The sequence below is a fragment of the Hemicordylus capensis genome, chromosome 4, assembly GCF_027244095.1.
Source record: "Hemicordylus capensis ecotype Gifberg chromosome 4, rHemCap1.1.pri, whole genome shotgun sequence".
NCBI lineage: Eukaryota > Metazoa > Chordata > Lepidosauria > Squamata > Cordylidae > Hemicordylus > Hemicordylus capensis.
Window position 1 is genome coordinate 180,554,631 of NC_069660.1, and position 14,983 is coordinate 180,569,613.

The 14,983-nt window shown below is 44.4% G+C and overlaps 1 long non-coding RNA gene across 1 annotated transcript in view; it reads right to left on the bottom strand.

Moving 5' to 3' along the window:
- Positions 1-1,025: 1,025 nt before the first annotated feature.
- The window catches only part of LOC128352910 (uncharacterized), a 34,291-nt gene continuing 20,333 nt past the window's right edge, over positions 1,026-14,983 (bottom strand). The window contains exons 3-5 of the long non-coding RNA XR_008320703.1: positions 7,070-7,158; positions 5,820-5,868; positions 1,026-2,245 (exon numbers count right to left, since the gene is read on the bottom strand). This is a non-coding gene — a long non-coding RNA (uncharacterized LOC128352910). The remainder of the gene's footprint in view (positions 2,246-5,819; positions 5,869-7,069; positions 7,159-14,983) is intronic.

Below are 14,983 nucleotides of genomic sequence, written 5' to 3' on the forward strand. Positions count from 1 at the left end.
ATCTTTAGATCTATTCAGTGTTTAAAAGATAATTAATTAGTGATTTGGGCTATTTATTTATTACTCCTGTGACTTTCAAAATTGGGGTAATTAAGGGCATGAGCCGTTTCAGAGTGAGCTGTTTCATTGGAACCCTTCTTGACACACCAGTCATTGCCCAGAACAGGAGCCAGAAGTTCCAGAACACTCCTTGTTTCCAGACCTACCTCAAAATTTGCTTTGAATAAATAATGGTCTAGAGTCTAGAGTTGAAGAAGAAGGGTCTGGAGGTGAGAACAGGCAGCACTTTGGAGGAGGGCCTTAGACAGTCCCTCTATGTGCTGTGAAGAATCCTGCCCTATATATGGTTATAACCTATGAAGCCCTATAACAGCTAACCCTAACTGCCCAGAGACAGAAGTTTGGGATAGTGTACGAATAAAATAAACAAAAAAATAACTTTGTTAGCCACTCTATAACAAATTGTTCTCTGGGCAGCTCACAACACAGCATTTAAACACCGAGTAAACAAACATGAAACACAGGAAATCACAACCCCCCCACCCCCCCCAAAAAAAAACCAGAATGAAAAATACAAAGTAAATGACAAAACAATTTAAAAATGTTTTAAAGTCAGTTTTAAAAATCAAAATTAAAAATCAAATGTGAAAGGCCTGACTGAACAGAAAGGTTTTTACCCGGCATCAAAAGGAACAAAGAGATGATGCCAGATGTACCTCAGAGGGGAGGCTATTCCATAAACAGGGTGCAACCACTGAAAGGGCCCTCTCCCTAGCAGCCATCCACCTCACCGCATTTGGCAGGGGCACTTGAAGCAGGGTCACCGAAGATTTTAAGGTCTATGTTGGGACCTATGGAACAAGGTGCTCTCTCAGGTAACCCAGTCCCAAGCCATTTAGGGCTTTAAAGGTTAAAACCAGCACTTTGAATTGAGCCCAGAAACAGAGTGGGAGCCAGTGCAGCTGACAAAACACTGGTGTGATATGATCCAAGTGCCCAGTCCCAGTTAATAATCTTGCAGCCCTATTTTGCAGAGACTGCAGTTTCTGGACTGTTTTCAAAGGTAGCCCCATGTTCAATGCATTGCAGTAATCTAAGTGAAAGGTTACTAGAACATGGGTAACTGTGGCCAAACTATTTATTTATCAACAAGTAAGTAAGTAAGTAAGTAAGTAATTTGTGACTGGTAGAATCACATTAACTAAAATGTATTTATGGTTACATATGCCAGGGGGTGCTATGGGTCAGGGTGACACATTTTGGGCCTATTGGGCTCCTGTCTTTTTGACAGCAGAGGCATCATGGGTGAAGTTTTATTCCAGACATGTTATAGCAATAAAGTACTGTTGTGTTTAAGAGGCTTGATTGATCCTTGCCTGGTCTCCTGCTAACCAACACAACTGCCACCTTCGGTCATAATGCTGACATAATGCTGCTGCCTTCAGACATATTGCTACCTTTGGACATAACGCCACCTCCTGACATAATGCGCCCCCTCCCCCAGCTCCCCCATCCACATTTAGATGGAATGGATAGCTGCCTCTCTGCAGTCGTGTTGACTGCAGAGAGGAGGGGGAACTGGCTGCCAGGGCTTCCATCTTTAATAAAGGACAGCACGGGCAGCTGGAGTGAGGGAGGAGCTTCTTCCCTAAACTCCAGTTCCATGAGGGTTAAATTGTGGCACCAGCATTCAGATGTAACACTTGCGCTGCAGAAATTGAGTTTACGGTGGCAAAACTCCACTCTGAACCAAAGGTTCAGAGTGGAGTTTGGGGAGGGAAACCGTGGGTCCCTTTCTGCTGTAAATTCTGGTTACTCACATTCGGATGTACGGCTATGGAAACCAGAGGTGAAGGCACCTCCAGTTTCCTGTTATGTCTGAATTCAGTCAACATGTACTTCTTGTTTCTGTTTCTCATTAGCATTTAGCAGAACAGTTTCTGTTCTGATGGAGTTGTTGAATGGATGGCAGAGAACAATTTAACCATTTACAATAGGAGATACAAAGCAAATAATGTCATAATGACATGTAAACCATGCAAGGAAGGAAGTTTGGGGCAGTATACACATTTGAAATAATAAACAAACAGACAAACAAATATTCTGCTTTACAACAGGAGACAGATTATGGAATCATCATTGGCACCTTGTTATAAAGCTCCTTAAACCTTTAGCTTTCTCTTCAGTCTTGGTACATCGAAGATGGCTTCCTCAATTGGACTTGAGGAAAATCAGATTTTATTCACTGTTGGTTGTTGAAATACATAATAAGTATGCTTTGGAAATCTGTATTGGATACTATACAATTCGTCGTAAACTACAAGTTACCCTTTAAATTAATAGATATCAAAAGGCAATGGGCACAATCTACCCACAAAGCTGGGCACACATAAGCCCCACTGATTTAAACAGAAGCACATCCAGCTGTGCCCTGGATTGTGGTCTATGTAAAAACAAACAAAACAAAACAAAGAAGTGAAGATACTTAGAGCTTCATCTGATCTTTTCTCGTAAAAATTTAAGGGTGAAGGGATGGCAATTAATTTCATGAAAACCTCCTTGCTTACTCCCCGCCCACTTTCTCATTGTTTGCCATCTTTTTTGTAGCATCTGCAGCTTCATGCAATTTAAAAGCATGAGCTTCTTTATTGAGACAATGCCTGTAAATCAGAGGTCACAAATGCAACATGTTGATGTCATGGAGCAAAATCAGAGCAAGGGCAAGAAGCAGTGACCTCACTCGGAATAGGATTCCTGATAATCTCATGTAGCAATAAGATTTGGATATATGATGGTATCACAAAGCCAAATCAGTGGGAGGATGGTGCTTCCTGTCCTGAGTCCAAACAGGCTTATGCCCTAAGTCACAGCTCCGGCAATTGCCAAAATGAAGGGGAATTCAGAGGGAGGGTTAGGATTCATGAAACATTCACACCAGCCTGTCATGGATTCAGGATGGGATATTGCAAGTGCCAGGAGCGGATTTTTGGCACTTGATTTGTCATCCATCTATAGATAACGTATGTCGGAAGCCTTCTTCTGTATGTGCATAGCCCCTAGCAGCATCCAAGCTTTATCTCCCATTATAGGAATCTCCCAAAACAAATAGATGCACTAGATCTAATGTTTTGGGGATTCCTATAATGGGAGATAAAGCTTGGATGCAGCTAGGGGCTATGCACATACAGAAGAAGGCTTCCACATACTTATCTATAGATGGATGACAAATCAAGTGCCAAAAATCCGCTCCTGCACTTGCAATATCCCATCCTGATCCAACAGCTGTGGATGTGCATTTTTCTCGCTCTAAATAAAGCTGAATTTTTGCAAATCACCTGATTTGGAGCAAAAGTGGGAGGGTTGATTCCCCCCTCAAAAAAAAAATCCACCATGATCAGACATGATTCCACCATACAACTGATCAAAAATGGATTTCAGACTTTTAAAAAGGGGCCACATTTGTTGTGCATAGGCCTGGCTGTTCTGCATGTTTTCGCATCGACTGAGGCCACTCTTTCCCTTTTGTATGAAGAAGCATGGGTTTTGTACTGATGTACTGACATCTTTTCCTATTCCTATTTTATATAAACACACACACACACAAACAAACACATGTGCATGCACACACACACAAAATTAACACTGCACTTTCTCAGGCATTCTGTTCAATTGCTTGTATTTAATTTGCTGGAAATATTGATGCCAACAGCCAAATGATCATCATGCCTTTACATGGCTCTTTATAAAAACTAGTTTATTGTCATTACGGGGTTTTATATTAATTATCCTTTGTACTTCATTGGATTTACTGAAGTGCTTTGCTGGATAGCCTCCAACCACTAACAGGGAAATGAAATTAAACAAAAAGGGTCGGCTATATTTAAGAGTACTGCGTAAGTATTTTAGAGCCAGCTTATAATTAAAAAGGTTGTAAACTTAACACATGGAGTGCAAGTGTCATGGCTCACCTGTGGTTCTTTAACTCACAGAGTCATAGATCATATATCACGGGCAGCTTAATCAAACCGAAGATCTTAATAAATGCAGGATGCTTTACAAATGTTTAGCAAAGATTAATAGATCCTAAAACAGTAATAAATGAGTGCATTCATATCTATTATATTCTGTTTTATACTCCTAGAAACAAATGCCCTGCTTTGGAGAGGAGGAAGCACTCATTAATTGCTTGAAAAATAGTTATGTATGAGGCATGGAGGGACAGAACAAATGCCCTCAGTGTCTTTGTATCTTTTGAATGCCCACAGCACTGTTGTATGCATAGGGGAGAGATTTGCTGGTCATAGGAGCAAGGGAAGAAAGGTCAAAGCAAAGGCATCAGGGACCGTCATGGATGTACCTCATGTCAGAGCCAGGCTAGATAGATAGATAGATAGATAGATAGATAGATAGATAGATAGATAGATAGATAGATAGATAGATAGATTCTTTATTTCGGTCATTGACCAGCATAAGGCTAAATTTATAGGCATCCAGACTTGGGGGCTGAGGGTGAGATTCTCCTGCTTGGGTCCCTGAGACCTCTTGCTGACACTGGAACGCAAGAAAGCTGCTCTGTTAACTAGGCCAGGAGGCAGGGACGTAACCATAATAGGGCAAGGGGAGACAGTTGTCTGGGGCCCACTGCCTTGGAGGGCCCCCCAGAGGCAAGTCACATGACTGACTTCCCCAGCCACGCACCCGCCCGGGCTTCCTTCAGTTGTATTCCTCTTCCGAAATTGATGTGAGTGTTAAGACCTGGAGCTACCAGAACAGCATGTCTTTCTCTAGTACCATTAAATGACTTGCATCATCCACAATTTATAAAACCTTTTTAAAAATAATTTAGGATGATGTTCTATTGTGGCATATAGGTTAGTGTGTGTGTGTGTGTGTGTGTGTGTGTGTGTGTGTGTAAATTTTACTATGCTTTTTGTTACCACTATTCAGCCTCTTTCTTTACTTCATGAGCTGAGTTTCGGGGGGGGGGAGGCATTTTGAAATCTTGTCTCTGGGCCCACTCCAACCTTGCTACGCCCCTGCCAGGAGGGCAGGAAGCCAAGCGCCTTGCGCTTTCCACTAGGCTTGGCCAGTCCAGAGGCTTTCTACTGTCTGCCAACTGCAGGGGCTGTTGCTGCACCTCCCCCTTCCCATCTGTGGTGAGGGATGATGTTCAGGAAGTGTTTGATGGTACTGAGAAGGGCTTAATAAGCAAATGGTGCTGGTCTGGGGCCTCAGTCTGGTCCCAGCATAGTCTTCAATATCAAGGGCTCTCTATTTTGCACCTCATCCATTTTCTCATGCAAGCCATAGCAAAAGCCCCTAAGACTTTAGGGGATGGGGCTATGGCTCAATGGTAGAGCACATAGAAAGGATACCAGGTTCAATCCCTGATGTTTCCAGGTAAGGCTGGTAAATACCCCTGTCTGGAACTCTGGTCACTGTAGATACTACTGAGCTAGATCGACCAATGGCCTGAGTTGGTAGAAAGCAGCTTTATATGTACTTCTGTAACCCCTTCCTTCCCAGGGCTATGGCAGAGTTTTTGACTCCCATGAGCAAACTAAAGTGCAGGCAACAGAAGTGCTCAGGTGATGCATCACAACTCTGACAAAGCTTCCATTGTTCAAAGTGGTTACCACTGGCTATCACTTGGGCTATGTCAGATAGTACAGAGTGGACTCAGCCAAGGTTGCAGGCTCTCCAGCCTTTTCTTGATGGAAAATATAACCCCTTTTAAAAGTGACAGAGGGTAAGCCATATCGATCTGTTACAGCAAGAGCAAAAAGGAAGCCCGTGGCACCCTGAAGACAAATACTTACTGCGGCATAAGCTTTTGTGGGCTACTTCACAGCCTTCTTCACCAGGTGGCTGTGGAGAAAAAAATGGTAAACTTTGGGCTCAACAGGTCATGACACTGCAAGAATTACAGACTGCACCTCTTGCATGTCATGGCCTTTTGGCCCCATAGCTTACAATGTTTCTTTCTTTATACCCATGAGTTAGACATATACCTATATCTGCCAAATGAGGATAATGTTTCAGGCGTCTGATGAAGTGGACTCTAAGCTACAATGTCTCATGCCACAATAAATCTGCTTGTCTTGAAAGTGACACAGGTGCAAGAGGCAAATTTATTGTTACCAGTTGTATAAATCCCAACATTTCAAGCAAATATCTCTCCATCAAGGGCATCTTATTGAAATTTCTGAGATGACTTGCTCCAAAAGGAGATACCAACAACATAAAATAGCTACAGAGTGGGTTGTGTGTGTGTGTGTGTGTGTGTGTATTTAAAATGTGTGTCCCAAATTCCTTTAGTAATTCTAAAGTGGAATTCATGTGTCATCTGACACATTTGGTCTGGTCCTTTTGAACAGCAGCTGTGATGTCGTTGATGATGGGCAATACAATTTCCCTGTGTGTTTAACTGTTCATGCTTTTGAAACATTCCTTACAGTGGTGGTGTCTGTTCATGCTCCTACTGTGTCATCCATGTTTTTTTATTTTTCAGTAATCCAAAAACCTTCCATTTAAGATGAGAGTTAAGATGCTTTACATTTTCACTCGTGCTCTAAAAAGAATGGAAATTGCAAGTTAAGGTGCCCATCTTAATGTCCATGTCATATAAGCTGTAAAGACTTTGAAGAGTCTGGTATATGATGATGGGTTTAGAAATGAGGTTCCAGGCACCCACACTTTGCCTTGATCAGAGATGCATCATGCAGAAATTCCTCAGGGGCATCTCTAGGAAGTGATTAGGGAAAATGTCTGCCTGAATGCATCCCTCCCCAGCCCAATGTCCAGCTGAAAGACCAAGGCAAAGTGTGGGTACATGGAGTCTAATTTCTAAAGCCATCATCATATATCAGACTGTACAAAGTATTTTGCAGCTTAGATGGTGCTGAAGTTAAGAGGAACATCTTAACTTGCAATTTCACTTCTTTTTAGAGAATGAATGAAAATGTAAACCATCTTAACTCTAATCTAAAATAGAAGCTTTTTGGATTACTGATTTTCCAGGCATTTAAAAAAAGGAAAATCTGATTTGACGCTATGGGGACGAGCTTACCCAAACCACATATCAGGTAGAACTTTCTGATATTGAACACCAAAAACTTGGTAAAACCTCCAACTAAGATAAAGTCACGCTCCCCTCACCTGAAAAAACACAATTAAATTAAATTAGTGGATTCAATAATAGTGAAAGTGTGATCCTTCCGCATGATTATTTCGCAGTGAATAAGGACATAACGAGAGGCAGGTAATTTGTGTTCACTTTAAATTTGTACATTTTTTCTTTTTCTTTAAAACACACACACACACACACACACACACACACACACACACACACACACACCAAAGATCATACAAAAATAACAAAAGTTTTATGTCCAAAACCTCAGATTCTATTCCAGGAGATTTCCCATAAACCTCACAGTTCTCCGGCTTGATGTATATTCCTGAAGGATGATGTTATCAGCAAAATACTGGTAGGCCTTCTGAATTGCGCCTTTTTACCACATATACTCTGCTTTATGAGCCCCCTAGAGAACAAAATCTGCCCCCCAGTTCTTGAAACCCCAACTCGTTTAAGGGATGGAAACCAATAGGAGCCCTTCTGTCTTCTTCTTTTCCTCCTTCCTTCACTCAGGACACCCAGGCCTTGAGCAGCAGCCCTCCCTCCACCTTTCCAGGGCCTGTTCTCTGGCTACAGCAGTTGTTTAGGCCTGTAGGAGCTGATATGAGCTCTTCTGGCCATGGCTCTTCTTCCACTTTCATGGCATGTGCAGAGGCCATGTTCATGCCAGCACTGCACAGGGACAGCTGAGAGACACCTGCTGGCATGCGGGCCTAGCTGGGGAGAGCGCTGGGATGGTGGCAATGGCAGTGAGCAGAGGAGGAGCAGATTGGACCTGCTCTCCTCCACTTTAAAAGGGCTTTGAAAGCCCTCAAATTTAAAAGGAGGTGCCCACAATTCACACAGCCGAATCACTTTTCAGTACATCCCTAATTTTAACTTTAAAGTAGTAGCAACAATCTACATTGAGCTACCACTCTGAAACTACAGGACCTTCTGTTGCCCCCCCCCCTCAATTCACTGCGTGCCTATCTCCACTTTTTTTTCCACCTTAAAGAAAGTGCAGTGAGTGTACCTCTGCTTCCCAGCACTGCCCTGTTGTTTAAAGACTCCTGGGTGAAATTGATGAAGGGAGGGGAAGACTTTCAGAAGCAAATTATTCCAGCTAGGATTAAAGACACCCCCCCCCCCGAAATGACAGTTTAGCCATTCCCGTCTCCTTCCAGCAAGAAACAAGTCTACCTTCCTGGGCCTTGTAGAGCTGGATATTGGGATAGAAGAACTTTATGGCGCTACATATCTGATTCACGGCTTTTTTCATCATCGGAGCTTGAGGCTGTTGAGAAGTCCAAATTGACTTCAGACTGTTGGCAACCTTGTATGTATTCAGTGTACTCAGGTGTGGCTTCATTGTCATATATCAGTATTGCTTTAGTGTCTCACACTGGATCATATGCTAGTAGCATACCAGAGAGCAAGTTAGGCTCAATCAGTTAAGGATACCCCTTCTGACAAATTGGAGGGAGTCCTCCTCCATCTGAAATCTGCAGACAGGGCCAGCCTCTCAATGAGGCACGATGAGGTGGTTGCTTCAGGTGGTGGATAATTTGAGGTGATACCATGTCTCAGCAGTGACTGAAAGAGAGAGTAGGATTTTGCCCATCCAACTGCCAGTGAAAGACTTCTCCTTCAAATACAGAACTACAATCTAAGGCCTCTCTGCCACCCCATCAACTGAAAGTCACATAACTGATCAGTGCATTCTACAGGAGAGTCAGCACAGCACAAAATCTTCTGTGTCACTATCTGTAAGAGAGAAGAGTACTGGCAAAACACTCTGTTCACCACTTACTTCCCCTCTACTTTCTCTTTTGTTCCAAAAGGAGAGGGGGTTATGCTGGGGCCCATGAGTTGCAAGAAGAAGAAGAGGAGGAGGAGGAGGAGGAGGAGGAGGAGGAGGAGGAGGAGGAGGAGGAGGAGGAGGAGAGGGAGGGCTAAGTGGTATACTCAAGGGTCTCCTCATGACCCTCCTTTCATCTAGGTGGTGGTGGGTGGCAGCATGGTGGTGAGTGGAAGCATGCTGCCAGGGAAGTGGGTGAGGGGCTGGATTTGGTGCTCCACTGTAGGCAGTGAAATACCTTGGGCTGCCAAAGGTATGCACAAAGGCAAGATTTCCCCAGAATACAGAATACACTGTACAAGCAGAGGTTTTAAATAATTGTAATGTGGTATATAGAGGACAACTATGGCTGCATTCACATGTAACATGGAACCGTGGGTCCAATGGACCTATGGTTCCACACACCTCTCCCCCCACTCTCCCATCCACCTTCAGATGTTCAGGAGAGCATCCTCTCTGCAGTCAGTGAGACTGCAAAGAGGTGGGGGAGCTGACTGTGTGGACTTCCTTCTTTACAGAAGGACAGCCTACACAGCCAATCAGGGAGGAAGGGAGGGAGGAGCTTCCTCCCTCAATTCCAGTTTTGCCAAATGAAGCCTCCAGTGCTTCATTTGGATGAAAAGGAAGCTCCATGGACCCTTGGTTTGGAGCAGCTAAATCTCACTCCAAATAGAGGGTTCAAATTGGAGTCTTATCAGTATGACTTTGGGTCACGCTTCCAGAAGGACCGGAGTTGGCTGGGTTCGGATGTAATGGTAAGAAAACTGCAGGTCCCTCCAACTTTGGTCCCCTGTTACGTGTGACCACAGCTATAAGTCTCAGGATAATGCGCAAATCAGGCTTCAGTGCTTGCTAGGCGTCAAAGGGTATGAGGCCATAGTTTGGTTATTTTAGAGCACATTCTTTTTTAGTTTATCCTGCCCTATTCCTGTCATTCTGCTCCACCCCCCACCCATAAAGTTTCTTCTACCGTTGTAACTATGCTTAGGTTTGGGGGAACAGAGGGAATAATTGGCTCTCCGAGTAAATAGTGTGGTTTACAACTTGTCTCAGGTTTCTCAGAAATGGCTTGTGCCAGAGTCAGTTAATATCTTTGGATCCTGGCCCTTGTTCATGCTTGTTCTATTGGCAGAAAAGTTACAACATAATTTAGGAACCATTCAACTACATCCAAACCATATTTTTAAAAATGTCAAGCAGAACAACATTTTAAGTAGCTCCCAGGAACACCCTGTGGTAGAACATGAAAAACCAAGCATTTTCATTTGCAGATAAGGTTACAGTATGCCTATCTTCTCATGTACATGAACAGAGAACAAATTAGCGCTTGCCAGTTGTGGCTGGAAGGCAATAGTTCAAAGTATAGTAAGTTCAGGACAGGCTGTTCATTTGGCTCAGGATAAAAGCTGGAACAGGTTTCACTTGGAAATCCAGGCAGCACAGCCTTAAATTCAGCTTGGGTAGCAGGAGAAATGGTTGAGGATAGAACACTGGCTGAACTTAACAACACATGCTTAAAACAAAACACCAAAACAGCAGCAGCGGCGAACCATTCTCATCAATGAAACATGAAGAAAAGGAAAGGAGAGGTGATAGGGAAGTGAGAGGTTCCCTTTTACACAAGCAGATAAACTGTGCTTGAAGATAGTTGTAGAGGCTGTTCTCACAAGCAGCCAAGCCCAGGCTTAGGCCGCCAAGCCTGGGCTTGACTGCCCGTGACAATCGCTGGGATCCACATGGCCTGGCTCTTTGCTGAGGTTAAGGGTTCAACACACCCTTAACCTGGCTCCCAGGATAGTGTGTCAGTGCTGGCTACTTGTAACTCACGCTGACACAGAGGCAGGTGCCTAGAGTGCTCATCCCTTGGGGGAATTTCCCAGTGCATTGCACTCGGCATGCGGTGCACTGTGGGATACCCAGAGGCTGGGATAATGAGTCCCAGCTTCAGAGTTATTCACCTTGCTCCACACTGCATGGAGCAGCAGGGATTGTGTGGGAGTGTGGAATGCGCTCCCACCAAGCACAGGATGGTCTTCTGAGGAGAAGGCAGGTTTTGCGAAGCCTTTCCCCCACCCGCCTGGTGGGTCATGCGAATGGCCTTGTAAAATAAAAGACTCAGCGGTCATCCACACAATCAAAAACTGTGATCTACCTGGGTTTGGGAGCTTGGGGTTATGTGGAAGCAAGGTAGGAGGAAAACCTGGGTAGAAGTGATTGTGTGAAAGCAAGGTAGAAGGAAAAACAACCCAGCTTTTCCTCCTACCTTGCTTCCACACAACCAAAAACTGGGAGCACACACAGCTCCCAAACCCAGGTAGTTCACAATTTTCTATTGTGTGGACGACCTCTCAGTTTTGCAGTAAGGAGGAATGGATAGAACAGCATGCTTGCAAACCCAAAAGTCTTGCCTCTCCCCATCTGCTCTTCCCTTGCCTCCAGTGCCCTGCATCAGCCTCCTCTGGCTAGAAAGGAAGTTAACAAAGCACCCTGTAGTTGGGTGTCTGATACAGGATGAGGCAAAGACAAGGACACAGGTAACCTGCTTCACCTAATATGGGGCACTTTGTTAGCTTCCTCCATCTGGACAGCTGGAAAAGACAACAGTAATGTGCATGGGATGGATGGAGGTACTGGACAGGTGTGTATAGGAAAGACTGTTTGATCCAACATTCAGTCTGTTCGTATGCTTGTTCATTCCCCCCCCTTGTAAAATTGTGATATGCTTGAAGAATGCAATGTGGGTTCCCTTTTTGTGTTATATCTGTCCTTGTTCTATATGGTACACAGTTCTTCAGGCTATACAGTTTCAAACCACAGGGGGGTGAATATATGTTTGAATGCTTCCACCATGTGGAAATCTCTGCATATAAAAAGTTCTGCAAATTAAAAATATAGAAATACATTAAAATATAGAACAATATAGACATTAAAATATAGAAAAATTGTCTAGCACATAGAAAGCTAGACAATTCTTTGTTACAACCCTCCTTATGATGTGGCAATTTTCCACATGCAAGGATATTCTGCTTTGGGAAAACCTTAAACCATGTGAACCACACCTGCATTCAAGATCATCCTAGAAACTTTGTGTCATGATTTACCTCATATCTAGATTGGTTTAGTGTTTTTGTGTGAGTGAAAGTCTTCTCACAATTGGATAGTTGAGTCCACACATATATTTCTGAGAAAGATTGCTGCCTTCGCCATAGATATGTGAGTATTTGGAGGTTGGAATAGGGCAAATGCGATATTCTTAGAGATAGCTGTGCATGTAATCAAGTGGGTGTGGAGCACTGCTAATTAAAAGCTGTAGTATGCGAGGGTGTGACCGCCTGGGCATCAATGCATTTTCAGTGGCATGCAAAATATGATCTAGAGCAAATGGACCACTTTGGCTGGGATGTAGTCCAACAACATCTGGGGACTGATGGCTGGGAAGCCCTGATTCTAGAGCAGGCTTCCCCAACCTGCGGCCCTCCAGATGTTGCTGAAGTACAACTCCCATCATCCCTAGCCACAATTGTGGCTAGGGATGCTGGGAGTTGTACTTCAGCAACATCTGGAGGGCCGCAGGTTGGGGAAGCCTGCTCTAGAGGGTTTATCAGTTTTGCAATCCACCTTGTAACAGGTTGGTATATAGTATGTGCCAGTTTTTATTCCAGGTTCTTTAGAGTTAGATTTGCTGTCAGGACATTTATTTACTTTCTTATGGTGTAAGCTGCCTGGGATCTCCAGCTTGGATACCTGGTGTCTAGGCTCCAGGTGACCTCCAGCACCACTAAGCTTGAATGAAAGCATTGCAGGCTGAACTGGGTTACCCAGAGATGCCACCCTGGCATTGTGGCAAACGATACCAGCTGATTCAGCATGCATTCAGGTGACCCAATTCAGCTTCACCCGGTTCTATAAAGCCTCCACCCTGGAGGAAGTTATTTGGTCTGTGTAACTTGACTCCTAGTGAGAATACTCTGCCAGAATGAGCTCCTGCTTGCCACCCTCCATCACACATAGGTCACAGAATAATAGAAGATACAGTTGGAAGGTACCTTAAAGTAGGGGTGTGCAATTCGGATTTTTGGGTGATTCGGCTCGGACCCGAGCCGAATCACCCCCGTTCTGTTTTGTGCCCGAATCTGGGTCACCCGAATCACCCTTGATTCGGTTCGGATTCGGATTTAATTCGAATCCGAATCCGAATCGATTCGGGGGGGGTAAAAAGGGGCCCAGGGGCAAAATTTTGGGGTGGGGTGGTAGTGCCCAATGGGTAGAGTCTACCACCCCAATTTCAGGGGGATTGGGCAAAGTCCTGATTTTTTGTGAATTTTTAAAGTTTTAGTGACTTTGGGGCAGTTCGGGGGCATAGCATGGGATTTGGGCAAAAGGAGTGGGGTGGGGTGCTAGCGCCTAATGAGTGCAGGCTACCACCCCAATTTCAGGGGGATTGGGCAAAGGGCTGATTTTTGGTAAATTTCTGAAAATTTCATGTCTTTGGGGCAGATTGGGGCATATTGGGGCAGAAAGTGGGGGCTGGGGCAGAATAGTGGGGTGGCGTGGTAGTGCCTAATGGGTGCAGGCTACCACCCCAATTTCAGGGGGTTTGGACAAAGGGGTGATTTTTGGAGAATTTTTGAAATTTTGGTGACTTTGGGGCAGTTTGGGGGCAGAAAGTGGATCTGCCCCAAAAGAGTGGGGTGGGGTGGTAGTGCCTAATGGGTGGAGGCTACCACACCAATTTCAGGGGGATTGGACAGAGGGCTGATTTTTTGAGAATTTTTGAAGTTTGGGTGTCTTTGGGGCAGATTGGGGGCAGAAAGTGGATCTGCCCCAAAGGAGTGGGGTGGGCTGCTAGATAGTGCCTGATAGCTGGAGGCTACCACCCATCCCCAATTTAAGAGTGATTGGGCAGAGGGGTGAATTATGGTGAATTTATTTGTATGAGGTTTGTCTTCATAAGGTGAAGTGTGCTAAAGTGATTACTTCCTCATATTATTCATAGTAAAGGAAAGTGTGAAAAAGTGAAAGTGGGGTCATGAGAGTTGTTTAATTGAAAAAAATCTCATTTGCTATGATAGAATGAGAATTCACACCTCAGAAAAAACTTCTGAGGTGTGAATTCTCATTCTATCATAGCAAATGAGATTTTTTTCAATTAAACAACTCTCATGACCCCACTTTCACTTTTTCACACTTTCCTTTACTATGAATAATATGAGGAAGTAATCACTTTAGCACACTTCACCTTATGAAGACAAACCTCATAAAAATAAATTCACCAAAATTCACCCCCTGCCCAATCACTCTTAAATTGGGGATGGGTGGTAGCCTCCACCCATTAGACACTATCTAGCAGCCCACCCCACTCCTTTGGGGCAGATCCACTTTCTGCCCCCAATCTGCCCCAAAGACACCCAAACTTCAAAAATTCTCAAAAAATCAGCCCTCTGTCCAATCCCCCTGAAATGGGGGTGGTAGCCTCCACCCATGAGGCACTACCACCCCACCCCACTCTTTTGGGGCAGATCCACTTTCTGCCCCCAAACTGCCCCAAAGTCACCAAAACTTCAAAAATTCTCAAAAAATCACCCCTTTGTCCAAACCCCCTGAAATTGGGGTGGTAGCCTGCACCCATTAGGCACTACCACCCCACCCCACTATTCTGCCCCAGGCCCCACTTTCTGCCCCAATATACCCCAATCTGCCCCAAAGACATGAAATTTTCAGAAATTTACCAAAAATCAGCCCTTTGCCCAATCCCCCTGAAATTGGGGTGGTAGCCTGCACCCATTAGGCACTACCACCCCACCCCACTCCTTTTGCCCAGATCCCATGATATGCCCCTGAACTGCCCCAAAGTCACTAAAACTTTTAAAAATCGCCAAAAATCAACCATGAACCGAATCACCCGAATTTTTTTGCCCGAAATTCGGGTGATTCGGCTCGTGTCCGAAAAAATTCGGGGGACATCGGGGGTGATTCGGTTCGGCCCCGAATCACCCGAAATTGTT